The sequence below is a fragment of the Theropithecus gelada genome, chromosome 7a (genome assembly GCF_003255815.1).
Source record: "Theropithecus gelada isolate Dixy chromosome 7a, Tgel_1.0, whole genome shotgun sequence".
In the NCBI taxonomy this organism is placed as follows: domain Eukaryota; kingdom Metazoa; phylum Chordata; class Mammalia; order Primates; family Cercopithecidae; genus Theropithecus; species Theropithecus gelada.
The window spans coordinates 47,266,108-47,282,027 of record NC_037674.1 but is presented as its reverse complement, the minus strand read 5'-3'; the positions used below and the strand labels follow the sequence as shown (position 1 = coordinate 47,282,027).

The 15,920-nt window shown below is 42.0% G+C and overlaps 1 protein-coding gene across 1 annotated transcript in view; it reads right to left on the bottom strand.

Annotated features, from left to right (window-relative positions):
• The window catches only part of THSD4 (thrombospondin type 1 domain containing 4), a 642,120-nt gene that overhangs the window by 100,512 nt on the left and 525,688 nt on the right, over window positions 1-15,920 (bottom strand). The gene's annotated exons all lie outside the window — the stretch shown is intronic.

The following is a 15,920-nucleotide window of genomic DNA, read 5'->3' as shown; positions in this document are numbered from 1 at the left end:
CTCATTCATGTTTCCGTTGGGACCATTTTATGTTGCATACAAAAATTAAACTTTGGGCCAGACATGGAGGCTCATGTCTATAATCTCAGCACTTTAGGAGGCTGAGGCAAGAGGACTGCTTGAGCTCAGGACTTTGAGACCAGCCTGGGCAACACAGTGAGATCTAGTCTCTACAAAAAATAAAAAATTAACCAGGTATGAGGGCACACACCTGTAGTCCCAGCTACTCAGGAGGCTGAGGTGGGAGGATCACTTGAGGCCAGGAGTATGAGGTTACAGTGAGCTATGATTGCATCATTGTACTCCAGCCTGGGCAACAGAGCAGGCCTTATTTTAAAAAACCAAAAATTAAACTTTGGAACAAAATGGAATGATCTTCACAAAATCTTTTTCCACTTCTGCAGCTTTCCACTCCTGACCTCATAGGGCTCAGGATCATGTTTCCTGAATCTAACATTGGGACTCATGTTCTGAACAAAGAATTCTGTCACTTTTCCATGAGCAGATGGAATTGAGTAGATTATGGTTTGGACAATGAAATGTTGTGAGTACAGGATTATTCACTGGGTCATGAGGATATGGAAAGATACTTGAAATCAGAATGGTATTCTAATTCTTGAGACACATGTTCTCCAAATCACAGGCTTGTCTCTTTCTTGCATTCTAACTGCAATAATTAGACCACATCTCAAAGGCAAAGTGATCAGCAACCAGTCAAAGTCCACTTTAGATTTTGTTATGCAACCCTGGGTCTCTTCATGTAGGTCCTATAGGTCAAATCCTGTGGGCAGAGTCAAATCAAAAGGTGTTCATTCCTTCCCCTCTAGCTGCATGCCTGATTGAAACCTTTCTGCAGGCACTGCCCTTCTATATTATTGCTTCCATATTCCCAATGCACATTGACCCATCAATAATGACTGGTCTCTCTTCACAAATAGCATCTCTGTAAAACATTACCTCTGACAGTAATAGGACATCATCTCAATATGTTCATCTACATCCAATTAGCCTTTCCAAATGCCATGTTTGCTATGTATTTCTCCTCCCTCAAATGCTTCTCACCCTGCCCCATGCACATTTTAGCAGAAAAAATAAGGAGTATGTTTTCCATGCATAATATCCATAGCCCCACCCCCCTTGAATTCTCCCTTGCTTTGAAACAAAAAAAAAAAAATGTCACCAGCAACAGGGGTTTTGAATAGTAGAACCCATGTTATCAAGGCAAGATTCCAACTGAATCAAGGAGATGCCTCTGACTTCATCAAGGGGGAAGGTGGACAGGAGAGGTGGTCAACACCCATTGCCTGCCTTGTCTAGTGACATATCACACTCCCTCTCTTCCCAACCTCCAGTCTGTTGCTGCTACCCTTGGACTCGACTTGTCCAGACTGAGCTCATTCTCATAGGGGTCCTTCTGTTAAAGGGAGCAATGTGTAAACAGGTAGGAAAGAACACAGAATGACACGGCTGAAGTGCAAGCCTGCTGGGAGGGATAATACGAGGCTGGAGAGTTCAGCGGAATTTGTCAAGAATCTTGTTTGCCAGATTGAAGAATTAGCTTTTCATCCTATGGCATCAGCAACCCCCAGATGTCTGGAGAAGGGGAGAGCCATGCTCAGACCTGCTTTTCGGTGGTAACAATGGCTGCAGTGCGGAGCGGGCCTCACCTAGGGTGAGGACAATGAAGCGTCCAGTGAGTCTCTCTCCTGTAACTAGGGTGTAGGAGATATTTCAAGACTGAATGAGAGTCGCCAAAGATGGGACAGACGTCACATTAACCACATGAATCCTCAGCCCCAGCCCAGTTAGAATGGCAGTATACAAGGAAATTACACAAGCATGGACAGCTTCAGATAACCACAGACACAGACAAAATGTCATTTCATCTTGTCAATCAGACATTATATGAAAATGCTCTGTACAATTTGATGGACCCACCCCCACCAGATTTCCTGCACAGCATGGTTGCTCTAGATCAATCTAGACATGGGAAGGAAAAGCTGCAAGAGTTTTTCCTGGTAGATGTCCAAGTAGCCTGGGGATTGGTTTCAGTGAAGCATGTGGCTGCAAAAGGATGCCAAGAACTAAAGATGACAGCCTGTTTCCCCGGATCCATGATCAATGGCTTCCTTAGAACACACTAGGAGCACTCTTCAGTGGTCTAGTGGCTACCCAGGCCTCTAAGAGACTGAGTTCCCATGGAGTTACCAAATATCTCTCCTTTACTTCACAAAGCAAGAGGGACAACTCCAGAATGAGAACTAGGCAGACAACATATATTCAAGACCTTAATATATAGCTGAGGCCAAGGGCAAATTACACACACGACAACTGTCCCTTCTCCTGCACAGGGCTGTTGTGAAGATCAGATGATGTAATGAGGGACGATTTGGACTGGATATCTAGGAGGGCATGGCTGGGGAATGACCTCTGGACTAGGATCTGAATGATACGAAAGACCTGCCATGACAAGATTGAAACATGTAAAGATGTATTTCATCACTGATACTGTTGAGTGACTACACTGAAAAGGTTGCCCAGAAAATCCCAAGGTGAATCAGACACAGGTCCTGACTTTGGGAATCTGAGTCTAACAGGAGCGATCAGACATACACACAGAGAATCACAAGCTATCAGGCAATTAGGAACCCCTGCATGCTCTATGTCATGCTGGACAGGATCAAATCTCCTTTAGAAAGTCGATAATTAACAATTGGGTACATAGAGTCTGGAGGATGTTGCAACATCCCAGCCTGAATGAGGGGAATGGGGATGGTGTGAAGGGATTGAGAGATGCTTACAATGCAAAATGAACAGGACTTTGTGACTGTCCTCATCCTCCTCCTTGCCATCTTCCTCAACATTATCATGTCTAACATTCATAGTCTTAAACCTTCTAGGTCCTCTGAAACATACATGTTTTTCCATTTAATCCTAAAAAGCCATCTGTGAGATTGCTGAAATTTATAGGAAACTAAGACTTAGAAGAGAGGTTAGGTAATTTGCCCACGGCTAAAATGCTAATAATAGATGGAGCTGGGATTTAAACCCAGGCCCCAAACCAAAGCCTATGTTTTTAACCATTAGGTAAAAGTTTGGAGGTCAAAGGATCGGAGGTCGTGTTGAGGGTTCTAGCTTTGTTGAAGGAGTAGTGGCAGTGACCTAGGTGCAGAGGAACAAGTTCAAAGCATGGTTACCATGAAGACTGGAGACAGCCTGGCCTAGAAGTGACTGACTTTCTCGTCTTGCAGGATTATGAGGGACCAACCCCATTATGTATCTCTCTTACACTGGCTCTTTTAACATTATACTTTACACACAGTGTGGGAACACATATTCCAGCCCATCTTCCTATTGCGTTACTTTCTTATTGTTATAATGTTTTATTTTGAAATAGTGTAAGACTCAGAAGAAGTTTAAAATGAGTGCAGAGAGTTTCAGTGGTCTTTTACCCAGCTTTCCCTAATGATAATATCTTGCATAAACAAAGCACTTTGTCAAAGCTTTGTATGCCATTGACAGAAGTATAATACTATTAACTTAAGGATAGGCCTTGTTTGTATCTGTCATCTTTTAGATGCACTTTTTTTGATGTTTCACGAATTATTATCACATGTATAGATTACGTGCTATGACTTTCTTTAAAGCAGCTGATACTCGCCTCCAAAACACAGCCGTATAATCATTAGGTATAATCATTAGCTGATGTCATTTATCAGGAAAAACAGTTTGTAATAATGGAAAGAATGTTGGGCTGGGAACCAGAAAAGCTGGGGTGCAGTCCTGGCCCAGTCCCTGGCTTGCTGTGTGATGCTGGATTGGTCACTTGTCTTTGAGGTAGGTGCTGAAAACATTTCCACCACCATCCAGATCTTCTTCCCAAGCACAGTGTTCAGAAACGAATCTGGCCTGAATTCTGGTTTGTGTATCAGGAGGCTGATCAATTGGTCACTGACAGGGAAGACTTAGTGCTGACCTATGTTTAGACTCTTTCAGAGGCACCACTGCAGTGTCATCGGGGGTGCTTAGGGTGGGCAAGAGAATCTGCGTTCTTGTGCTGTCTGCCGCTGATGAGTGCTGTATCTTTGGACATTTTGATGAGTTGTTCTGAGCCCTGGGATTTTTTTTCTGCCTGGATAGGGATGGAGCAGCTACCCCTTAGGACTGTTGGGAAAATCAAATGAGGGAAACACAGAAGGTACTTAGCAGAATGCTGCAATATGGTGGCTTCTCAGAAAATGCTGGGTTTTGTCATCATTGTCTTCATGTATTTGATTTTGTCTGAAGTCTATTCACTTTTAAGTAAATCCCATCATCATATAACCACCTGGACCCACCCCTACTTCTGTAACACTTTCTACTACTTCCGAGTGAGAAATATTCTCTTCTTCATTTGGTGAAATTCAGAAAACTCTGAACAGCAAAGAACAAAACAAAAATGACCAAGGTTCACCATGAAGTCAAGACACCTTGCACAGCTTCTACATTCTCACTGCTCAAACAGCACCCGTTGAAAAAGGCCAGAAAGAACATCTACTCTCTGATCTACCTTTATTTTATGTTTCTTGCTCATCATGTACTGCAGTTCAAAATAGATATTTCTTGCTGTTACAAAGACCAGTGGATAACCATCAGATGTCCTTTGTATTTTTTCCAGTGATTTTTGTAACACGTTGTAGGAAAATTTTACACATTGCAAGCCATCACAGGAGAAATTGCTCAAGAATTACCCCCAATTGTGTGCCAAAATTAACCTGAATGAAATTTCCTGAGGGAAATGAGCAATCTGGATGACATATTTGGAGGTGAATTTCACAGGGAGGAGGCCTCTGTCCGTCACGGCAGGGTAGGCTGGTGCCAGGCATTCAGATAGTGGAGGTCCTGATTCCCTAATGGGAAGCAGATGTGTCTGTGTGTGCTCAATAAACATATGAGACAGGGTAACCTCAACTGTTTGGCTAGATGACCCCCACAGGTAAAACAACGTGCCTTAATAATCATGCTGGTAGAACAGTATGGGAGAATATTAAAATGATTAGTAGCTGACACCAATTTACTTATATTTACAGGGAGCTAATTCGTGGAAATGCATATGGATGCCAGAATGTTTACTCATGACATTCTGTTGAAAGAAATCCTTTGCATATGATAAATATCTTCCTGTTATTACTGTTAGGAATGTAGATCAATACCACCTTCCTGGAAAGCAATTTAGCAATATAGACCGTTTGATCCAGTAAATTCTTCTTCTAGGAATTTATGCTAGGAAATAAGAAATCAGGCCAACAGTTTCTGTATGAAGGGCTCATCACAGTATTATTAATAAAAAATTGGAAACATCCTAAATGTTCAACATAAGGAAACAGTTAATCTATTCTGGGTGGATCTTTTTCCAGTTGTTATTCTCATTAAAATCTTCTAACACTTATGCCTATAAAACTGACCTTCAACATAGTTCAGTAAATGTTTCCTGAGCCAACCTCAACTATGTGCCAATGCAGTGGTAGGCAGCAGAGACATGAAGGTAAAACAAACAAGGTTCCTATTTACGGTCTAAATCGGGGGTCAGCAAACCGCAGCTAGTAGGCCAAATCTGGCCCACAACCTGTTTTTATAAATAAAGATTTATTAGAACACAAACACTCCCCTTTGTTTAGTTATTGTCTACGGCTGCTTTTGTGCTGCAACAGCAGGTTGAGTAGTTGCAACACAAACAGTAAAGTCTACAAAGCCTAAAGTATTTAGATTTGGCCCTTTACCAAATCTAAATACCAAAGAAAATACCCTTTACCAAATCTAAATACCAAAGAAAAAAAATTGCCAATCCCTGGTCTAAACTGAAAGTCAGACACAATCAAATCACTTCAATATTGTTTGTAAATGTCGAGAGGGAGATGGGCAGAGTCCTGTGCAGCCAAAACCAAGCTCAGGTAGATACATCCAAATCTACCCCTGATTGCCCTCATCCTGTATCATATACACCCACTTGATTTGTTCCAAAGTGACTCAATTGTAAAACAGAAGGCAGAGAGTTGTCTTCCACAGTAGTCTTCAACTTTTTTAAGTAGAAAAAATGTACCTCAAAAATAAAATCTCATGTGGAAATCCAAAGCTCCACCATGTAAAATGAGAAAAGCAGAACTGCTTTGGTTGAAGGACTGTCAGGGTTTAGAAGCCCAGCTTTTCACCCTCCTGCCTGCTCTTCTTCCTCAAGGTGAGGGCTTCTCAACTCCAGCTCTACTGATGTTTTGGTCCTGAAAACATCTTATGGGGGCTGCCTTATGCATTGTAGGATGTTTAGCAGCATCCCTGGCTTCCATCCACCAGATGCCAGGAGCATCCCTCTCAGTGTGACAAACAAAAATGTCTCCAAACATTGCCAAATGTTCCCCATGGGAACAAAATCACCCTCAGTTGAGAATCACTGCTCTTTATTCCAAAGCTCATGGGACACCTAGGAGCACATGACAGATTCCCCAGAAAGCTTTAAAATGATGGCAATTCCATAGAAGCACATGAACAGCCTTTGTAAATGTCAGAGAAGCTAATAAGCAAAGAACACTTAATTATCCAATTTCCAAAAATAGTTCCTTACTGCTATCAAACCTTCTCACGTTCTTTAAGAATGCCTCTTGGCTTAACTTCAGCATAAGTATGATTATGTATTGCAAAGAGCACAGTACCTGGGACAGAGTAGGTGTTTAATAAGTATTTGTTGAATGAAAGAGCAGCTGGTTGAGGAATCAAAAGATCACAGTTACGGGACCAACTTGCTCTTCAAACTGGCTCATCTCTAAGGTCCCTTCTGGTGCCAAATTTTTTTCTTTTAAAAAGAGATACAGCCCTGATATGAAGCAACCTGCCATGTTTAAAGGGAGGGAAATTTGCTTTATATACACAAAATTAAATTGGAAACAGAAATCAATGGAGATCAAATTGACAATGCCATTCATTTGAAGAGAAGAAATGGTCCATGGGATAAAAGGTATGTTGGCTTCCTAAACGAAAGCAATTGTAAAACGAGTGATCTGGTTTTAATCAAGCTTATGGCTGTCACTTTTCAGTACCTCATCCTAGTTTATAATAGGATAGCATCTTATCGAAGGACTCAGATGGAAGAAAATGTTGGCGCTCTTGTAGGATAAAACTGGGTAAGAATCAACTGCAGCTATGTTTACAAATCTGAAGAAAGGAGTCCCGAGAGGCAAACATATCATATGCTGTAAGATAATTGCCACCTCCCCCAATTCCCACTAGGGTCATCGTTCTCTGGAGGGTGGCGATATCCCAAACTCTAAAATTCTAATGCTTTACTTTCATAATTTTCCTCCTCCATGGATTGAAATGGGGGAAGGAGGAGATAGGCCTGAAATAGCTTTTGACAGTGATAATTGCTCTATTATAAAAGTAAGGTAACCATATTTTTGTATAGAATACTAGAAACCTCTAAATTTTCACTTTATTTTTAATGTATAGAGCTGTATGGTGAATTGTGTTTAAAGAGATCATAATATGTCTGACCAGATTTTATTGTAATTTTTTAGTGTCCCAGGAGGGGCTGGCAGCAGGAAAAAACCACGTGGGATGGGTCTGTTAGAAGCTGTGGTTTGGGGCTGATAAGGGGTCAAGACTAGGAAGTTCCTTGCAGAACAGAGCAGAGAGACACTGCCTACACCCCATAGGGCAGAGTTCTGGAAGCCAGGTTATCAGCAAAAAGGCAAGAGCAAGTTGGGTTGATGAACTCTGATCCAGAATGGAGGTTGCTTGCACACTGGCCTGATTTACAGGGCCTCCTGAGCGCAGATGGCCTGAGTCTACCACTGCAGGTCACAGACAGAACGCTCTCAGAGGACCGTCCCATGGCCAGAAGGCAATAATGGAGATTCATGCTGGCATCCTCGTCATTTCCTTAACGCACAGCCAAATGTGCCTGTTTGCATTTTTCTCCACAAGATGGCACCTCTAAGCCTTTGCAAGAGGGTACTTACCTAAACAACTAGTTTAAGTAAAAGAACCAAAGATTCAACATTTAAAAAAAAGAATGACTGTTGAGAAACACAAGAAGGGTGGACCCAGAGATCCAGGATGACTGCATATTTACTGTGCTCTTATGTGCAAGTTTCTGCCATGTTGTTAAGGCATGATTTCATTTCTTAAAAGTTTTTTTTGGAACATCAAAAAAAAGGTGGGTGAAATATTCAGATCTTGTAATTTCCAAAATGGTCAAGAAAAATGCTTTAAAATCTGTGTAAATGAGTTACAACATTGGGGAATAGATGGGTTTCTTAGGTATCATTGGGCCATCTCCAGGGATGGCTGAGAGGACGGACTGGGTGAGTGGGAAGAGATGATGAGAGAAAAGGCTGGCGACCAAAGTGTGGGATCTTAAATCCGAAGGCTCTTGAGTGAGAAATGGCAGGCTGAAAAGCTCTTTTCAGAAGATGTCTGTCAAACACAGGCAATGGACTGGAGATGGAAGAGACTGGAGACTGGGACACACAAAGACAACTGCATTAAGATGGGCACAAAGTGATGGAGGCCTGGACCAGAGAGATGAAATTAGAATGGAGGGCAAGAGCCCACCAACATCACGCTGAAGGAATGGCCAACTGGACTGAAGACGGATGTTCTATCCAAGGTGAAGTAAGGAAGACCGCGGTTCCTGGCCTGAGAACCTGGAAGAATACTAGTGTTCTTGAGGCAGAAACTCCACTGGGGGGCAGGGGCCATCTTACAGCAAGGGTCTGAGCATGGATCTTGATACTCATTAATTAATTCATCAAATTTAGTTATAATAATTCTCCCCCATGCTTTCATCGGAACGTTCCTCTAAAACCCTATGCATTTTTATTTTAGCTTTTTGGCTAGGACTCCTTCTAAAGTCTATTTTATAATTCTCAGTTTTTTAAAAAATCAAGACTAATACGTGTAAGGTTCTTGTATTGGTTCGAACCCTGAGAGTGTGCCGACAGACAACACGAAGCGATGTGGAGCAACATGCTGTTTTAATGAGCGCCTGGATGCAGGCGGGCTGAGGCCTAAAATGGCGTCAGCCCAAGTGAGGACAGGGCAAAGGTTTTATAGTCTCTTGTAAACAGGAAGTGTCCTAGTCTGACATTACTGCTGCGTTGTACCTGGATGGCCTCTTTTTCGATTTTCATGGGTACGTGTCTTCTGGCCGGCTCTCTTCCTGCTTCTGCTATTTTGGTGGCGCACGCTGCTGACACAAGTAGCCTTGCGCCTTGGGACTGGGCCTGAGAAGGGAGGGGTTATTCATCTCCTTAAGCTTTCAGGCCCTGGGGGAGAATCTCACAATAAGCACTGGTTTATTTTCTCTGGCCCCTTGTTACTCAGTGTGGTCCATGGACCAGCAGCGCAGGCATCATCTGGCGCATTTTAGAAGTCTTGCACCAGTTCCCGGGGCTACTGAATGAGAACCTGCAGTTTAACAGCATTCTCAGGTGATTCCTATGCACATTCAGGTTTGAAAGGTGCTGCTCTACACTGGGGGTCAGCAAGCTTCTTTTGTAAAGAGCCAGACAGTAAATACCTTAGGCATTGCAGTCATATGGTCTCTGTCGCAGCCACTCTGCTGGATTGTTGCAGTGTGAGAACAGCCATGGACAACTTATGGCTATGTTCCAATAAAACTTTATTTACACAAACAGGTGGCTGGTGGATTAGGCTCACATGCTAGATTTGGTTTACTTGCTAGATTTGGCCCATGGGCTATAACTTGCTGACTCTTGCTCTAGATGACTCAGAGACATTCTGAGGTATGAGAGATTGCCACTCTCTATATTAAGTGGGTCCAACTACTAGAAGGTCTCTGCCGTCCCTCCTCTGGATGTCAGAAGTCATCTCTTGCAGCTGGCAGTGCTTTCCTGACTTCCTTATTGGCTGTTTTCACCAGGAAATTGCTGAAGAGCAAATGAACTGTCACAGAACTGAAAGAACTCCCTGGTCAATAAATGTTGCTGCCATAACTGGCTAGCCATATGCAGAAGATTGAAACTGGACCCCTTCCTTATACCATAGAAAAAAATCAACTCCAGATGGATTAAAGACTTAAATGTAAAACCCCAAACTGCAAAAACCCTGGAAGACAACCTATGTAACACCATTCTGGACGTAGGAACTGGCAAAGATTTCATGACAAAGATGCAAAAAGCAATCACAACACAAGCAAAAATTGGCAAATGGGATCTACTTAAACTTAAGAGCTTCTTCATAGCAAAAGAAACTATCAGGCTGGTGTGGTGGCTCATGCCTGTAATCCCAGCACTTTGGGAGGCTGAGGTGGGCAGATCACCTGAGGTCAGGAGTTCAAGACCAGCCTGGTCAACATGGTGAAATCCCCCCACCTCTACTAAAAAATACAAAAATTAGCCAGGCATGTTGGTGGGCACCTATAATCCCAGCTACTTGGGAGGCTGAGGCAGGAGAATCACTTGACCCCAGGAGGCAGAGATTGCAGTGAGTTGAGATCACACCATTGCACTCCAGCCTGGGCAATAAGAACGAAACTCTGTCTCAAAAAAAAAAAAAAAAGATGAACAAAAAACCCCTGAGATCTGGCTAAATAGAAAAGCCTAGTTTTGCTTCCAGTGCTGGAGAGAGAGGAAAGGGAGAGGAGAAACGAGGAGATGGTGGAGAGCCAAAGAGAAGCTCTGAGTGATGGGGGACTCCTAAGGACCTTGAATCTGAAGTTCACTTCCTGGGATTTAAAGAATTTAACAAAAATTTCTTTTCTATGTACATATGTTCAAAACATCTTTTCTTCTAGACACACGAATGTTCACCTAAGAGCCTTCCTAATAATGCACATTACACCTGCAGGTGATATCATTTTCTGAGCCCTAGTTTTGTACCTGTAAAATGAGGGGATCAAAGTATAATTTACAAATCTCTTGTGAGGCTTAAATGAAATGTGTAAATGAAGGTACCTAATTCAGAACTGGCACGAAGTAGGGGTTGGTAAAATGATATGCCTTTCTTTCTCCTTGAGACCCGTCCCTTGGCAGTCTGGCCATGGGATTCCCTTTTTCACACAAGCTACATATACTTCTCTACCAACAGGGGAGGCTGGTCTATTTGCACTGTCCACCGAAACCCCACTTTCTTTACACATGATTCTCAAGTGGTATTTGAAGACAGAGCTGTAACAGGTAAACTGCCACAATCTATTTGCATTTCAATAATGGTCTGGGACAATGGTGATCAAGGTTTCCAGATATTTTTTATCTTTGTTACTTTTCTCATAAAAAAAATACTTAAATTTTTTTTTTTTTTTGGCTAGTCTTTCCTGGTTTGTCTTGGAGACCAGCTATGGAAAGCCTCAAAAACTGGAAAGGGATTATTTTCATTTTAGAAACAGAGCAAGGGAGACTGCTGGGTGGAGCCTATGGGTTGGGCATGTTGGGTCACGGTCTTAGATGAGTTTTAGGTAGAAAACAGATGCAATCAGGGCATTCAAGCATCTCCCAGGGATTTAGGCAGTAGGAGGTCCCATGGATATATGTGACAGCTATTATGACTGAACCGCTCACCACGTGCTCAGCACCTTACCTAATATGTCATCCTGCCTAATTATCTCAACAACCCCAGGTGGTAAGAATTACTATACCTATTTTGCCAAAGCTCCGAGAAGGTAAGTAATAGGTCAAAGCTCACACAGAAGTGATGGTGGTGGGTTTGAAATAAGTGTCTTCCGGCCTCAAAGGCTAGGATCTTTTTCCTCTGCTGGTTGTATTGTCTCTTAGGACAACAGAAACCCTTCTTGTAAGAACAGGGCCTGGTAGATGACTGACCAAGGGCCACATATACACTTATATCTCTCAGGCGGCTCTTGGGCTTTCCCCAACAGGCTTACACACAGGCTTTACTTCCAATCTGAGGCCTCCCCTCCCACGAGGCCTGGCCACATTGCTTCAGCATCTCCTACAGCTTGATTCCATTGCAGTCCCATATTGTGCTGATTTACCCCCCATGAAGGGACATCTATAATACCACCCTTCCTCCCATAACAAATTCCTAGATCCAAAACTATCCACTGAAATAGGAATGATTTTTCTCATTTGTCATCCTGGGAATGGGAACTATTGGTTTGTCAAGTTGAGAGGTATTTATAACTCAAGGAAAAACATCAAGTTCCTTGAGTGATGTCATTACCCAACCCGAGAGCTTGCTCTCTGAGACCAGAATGACTAAGAAATTAAATAAAGATAATTTCCTATTATTCTCTCTTCTAACCATAGATACATCCAATATGAATATTTCATTAGGAAATAAAGACATTGTGTTCCATGCACTGTCAGAAGGAAGAAATTTGGCTGAAATGTTTAAACATGAAGGCTCCTTCATGCTTTTCTTGAAGGATGGCTAAGAACAGGGTTATCTGTCAAACTCAATGTGTTGCTTAACAGTAATTCAGGTGGCAGCCAGATGAATGATTCTCATGCTGGCCGAGAATTCCCCTTCTCTTGCAACTTTAAACCAAAAGGTAGGGCAATGGCAGATCTGCTGCCCACACGTGGCTTCCAAGTGACTGCACTAACAATATGCACTTGTATACATAAATATTTAGGACACATAAACCAGTTGGAAAAACACTGATCCTTCATCTTCTTTAGTAGAACCTTGAAATTCTTAACTTTCACCAGTCCCTTCTTTAAAATCCAGATTGTATTTATGAGCTTTTAAATCATGCCCCACAGATGCGTAAGCATCAAGGCTGAATGTTGTGGTTTCAGGTAATCTATACTGCATGTGGTTGTGAAATTTATCTTCCAAAGACACTGCTGTCATCATGTCATTCCTCTGACTCAAAAGGCCTCCTGATGTCAGCTGTCACTTAAACGAGCTGATTATTTCCTCCTAGGCATTATGCCTATATGTGATTCTCTGATTCCAGGTGGAAGGGAGTGCCTAGGGCTGCAGCCGCTCAAGAATAAGCCTTACTCCAGGAGTGGACAACTGAGTGAAGGTAGGGATTTTGACAATGATCCAGTGTCCTTATGCTTTGACAGCAAAAATACTTTGCTGTCATAAAGTGAAAATACATAATAATTAGTGACACTATTTATTAATTATATCTCCTAATTTACTGGGTTGGTTTTATGATGATAAAGCCAGTTTATGTTTGTAAAAAGCATCTGACACATGGAAGAAACTCAATGCATATGATGTTTGTTTAAAGTCAAGTTAAAGATAACATAGAGAGCAAATTCAAAGAAACACAACTAAATGATATCAATTCCCAGCTTAAACAGTAGCTGCTTGGAATGTTATTTAGCTAGAGAATGACCTGAATATACTTAAAAAATGTGAAACAGCAGCAAATATGGAAGTAAAAAGAAAAGCATTTCTCCAGCAGAGAAGAACATACTCTGGTTAAAAGAGAGAAAGAGCCAAAGTCAAAAAGAGTCGAGGATTCCATTTTGACAACTTATGGACTCTGGTGACTTTAGGTTCCATAAGAAAAGTGTGCTCCCACTATTCAGAGAGGTCTGCAGAGGTGCTCCTGGGCATCAAGAAAAGCAATATAAAGAAATGAAACTGGTATTTGTTGGTTATCTGATACGGTGAATATATTTACTACCATTTTTATAATGGAGGAAAGAAGGAGATTAAGTAACTTGCCTGAGGTCACACAGCCAAGTGCTAGGATCTGTGCTCATACCTATCTAGTTCAAAAACTCAAAAGCAGAGTTTTAAGGTGGAAGCCACAGAGGCAAGGAGATTCATGGAGTGATTGAAACAGGGAATATGGTAGTGAATAGCAGATGCCAGCAAGTGCAGAACACCCACTGAAAGGTGCATGTGTTGGACAGGTGGAAGGATGAGGGAAAGTGGCACTGGGTAGCTTTTGAGTACTTGCTTTGTCCTGATATTTCTTGGAAAGGAGTCATCTTAATCACATCTTGAATTTCCCCTTTATAAGCATGGGACACCTCCAATTTCCCAGAAGCTTTGAGTTTTCTCTTATCCATTGCCTACATGCACTGCCTGAAGTGCTGGCACTAAAACCTCTCCCAAATATTTTGTTTTCTATTGTACCAAAAGGGTGTGATAAAAGCTTTTCTCCCCAAAGCAAACCCAAAGGCCTGGGAGTTTAAATTATTTTGGACAGCTTCTATTTCTTCTGGTGGCTCACTCTGCCTCAGGCCTCCAGAATGTTCTTCAACGATCAGAAAGGGAATCTAAAACCATGGTATCATGATTTCCATGATAGGCCAGGATTTCCCCATGATATGCTTTGGCTATGTCCCCACCCAAATCTCATGTGTGGTGGGAGGAACCTGGTGGGAGGTAATTAAATCATGGGGGCAGTTTCCCCCATGCTATTCTCATGATAGTAAGTTCTCATGAGATCTGATGGCTTTATATGAGGCTTCCCCCCTTCGCATGGCTCTCATTCTTCTCCTTCCTGCCATTATGTGAAGAAGGATGTGTTTGCTTCCCCTTCTACCATGATTGTAAGTTTCCTGAGGCTTCCTCAGCCTTGTGGAATTGTGAGTCAATTAAGCCTCTTTCCTTTATAAAGTACAGAATCTTGGGCAGTTCTTCATAGCAGCATGAAAACAGGCTAATACACCCCAAGACCATCTTTCCTGTGGGTTTGAATCACCCTAGCGACCCTGGGGACCCCATTTTGAGTCCTAAGGTACCAGCTTTGAGACTGTATTCTGTATATGATTGAGGGCTGCAAGGAAATCACTGTTCAACTTGTGTTTTTAAATAATGATTCAGCCTATTCCCTTTAAGCTGAAGGAACTTCTGAAGCTCTTGAGCACGGGAAGGCTATAAATCCATAACTTATTAGGAGTTGCTGTAGAGTATTCATTTTGAACTGTTATTGCCTCCTAAGGATTCCATGAACTAACCAAGGCATTACCCCTGAGTTGAGGGGTGAAATGGACAGCTAGAGGAAGTTATTGGAAGTATCTACTTGAATACTAGAAAAATCTCTGCCTCAAATAAGCTGGTAATGGCGACATGACTGATACAAAGCCATTCAGATTAGTAACCAGTAAAATGATTTATCCACTTCTTAGGATGGCTGGAAAACCATGTCAGCAGCATAGATGAAGATATCCATCTTCCTCCTTGCTGTGGCTCAAAGTCATCAACAAATTGAAGCAGTTTTTAAAAAATGAAAGCTAAAATGTCAGAGGAACAGAATACAAAGGTGACATAGAGCACTGACCTAGCTGGCCATGAAAGTCAAATTTGAATTTTTTTTTTTTGTAAATCTGGAGCTTACAGTTACCAGTCTGTATTAGGAAAAATCACAAATTCTTGCTGCTGAAGATTAGAATTCTATATTTTATACAAACTGAAATGGATATGAATAAAAATAAAATGAATTTGGGCCGGGCACGGTGGCTCATGCCTGTAATCCCAGCACTTTGGGAGGCCGAGGCGGGCTGATCACAAGGTCAGGAGATCGAGACCATCCTGGCTAACACGGTGAAACCCTGCCTCTACTAAAAAAATACAAAAAAACTAGCCAAGTGTAGTGGCAGGCACCTATAGTCCCAGCTACTCGGGAGGCTGAGGCAGGAGAATGGCGTGAACCCCGGAGGTGGAGCTTGCAGTGAGCCGAGATTGCGTCACTGCACTCCAGCCTGGGCTACAGAGCGAGACTCTGTCTCAAAAATAAATAAAATAAATAAATAAATAAATAAATAAATAAGTAAATAAATAAATGAATTTGGAGCAAAGGACATTTATCCTTTTCAGAAAATATAGCTCTGAAATTTCATTTCATAACAGATTTGTAGTACAGAGAAGAACAAAATGGCCTAACCAATTGAAGGAAGAAGAGGCTTATCACAGTAAAATCAGGCTTATTGGCAAGTATTCCCACTAAACGTAGAGTGCTAGAATCATAGACTCTTGGAACAGAAGAAAACAGA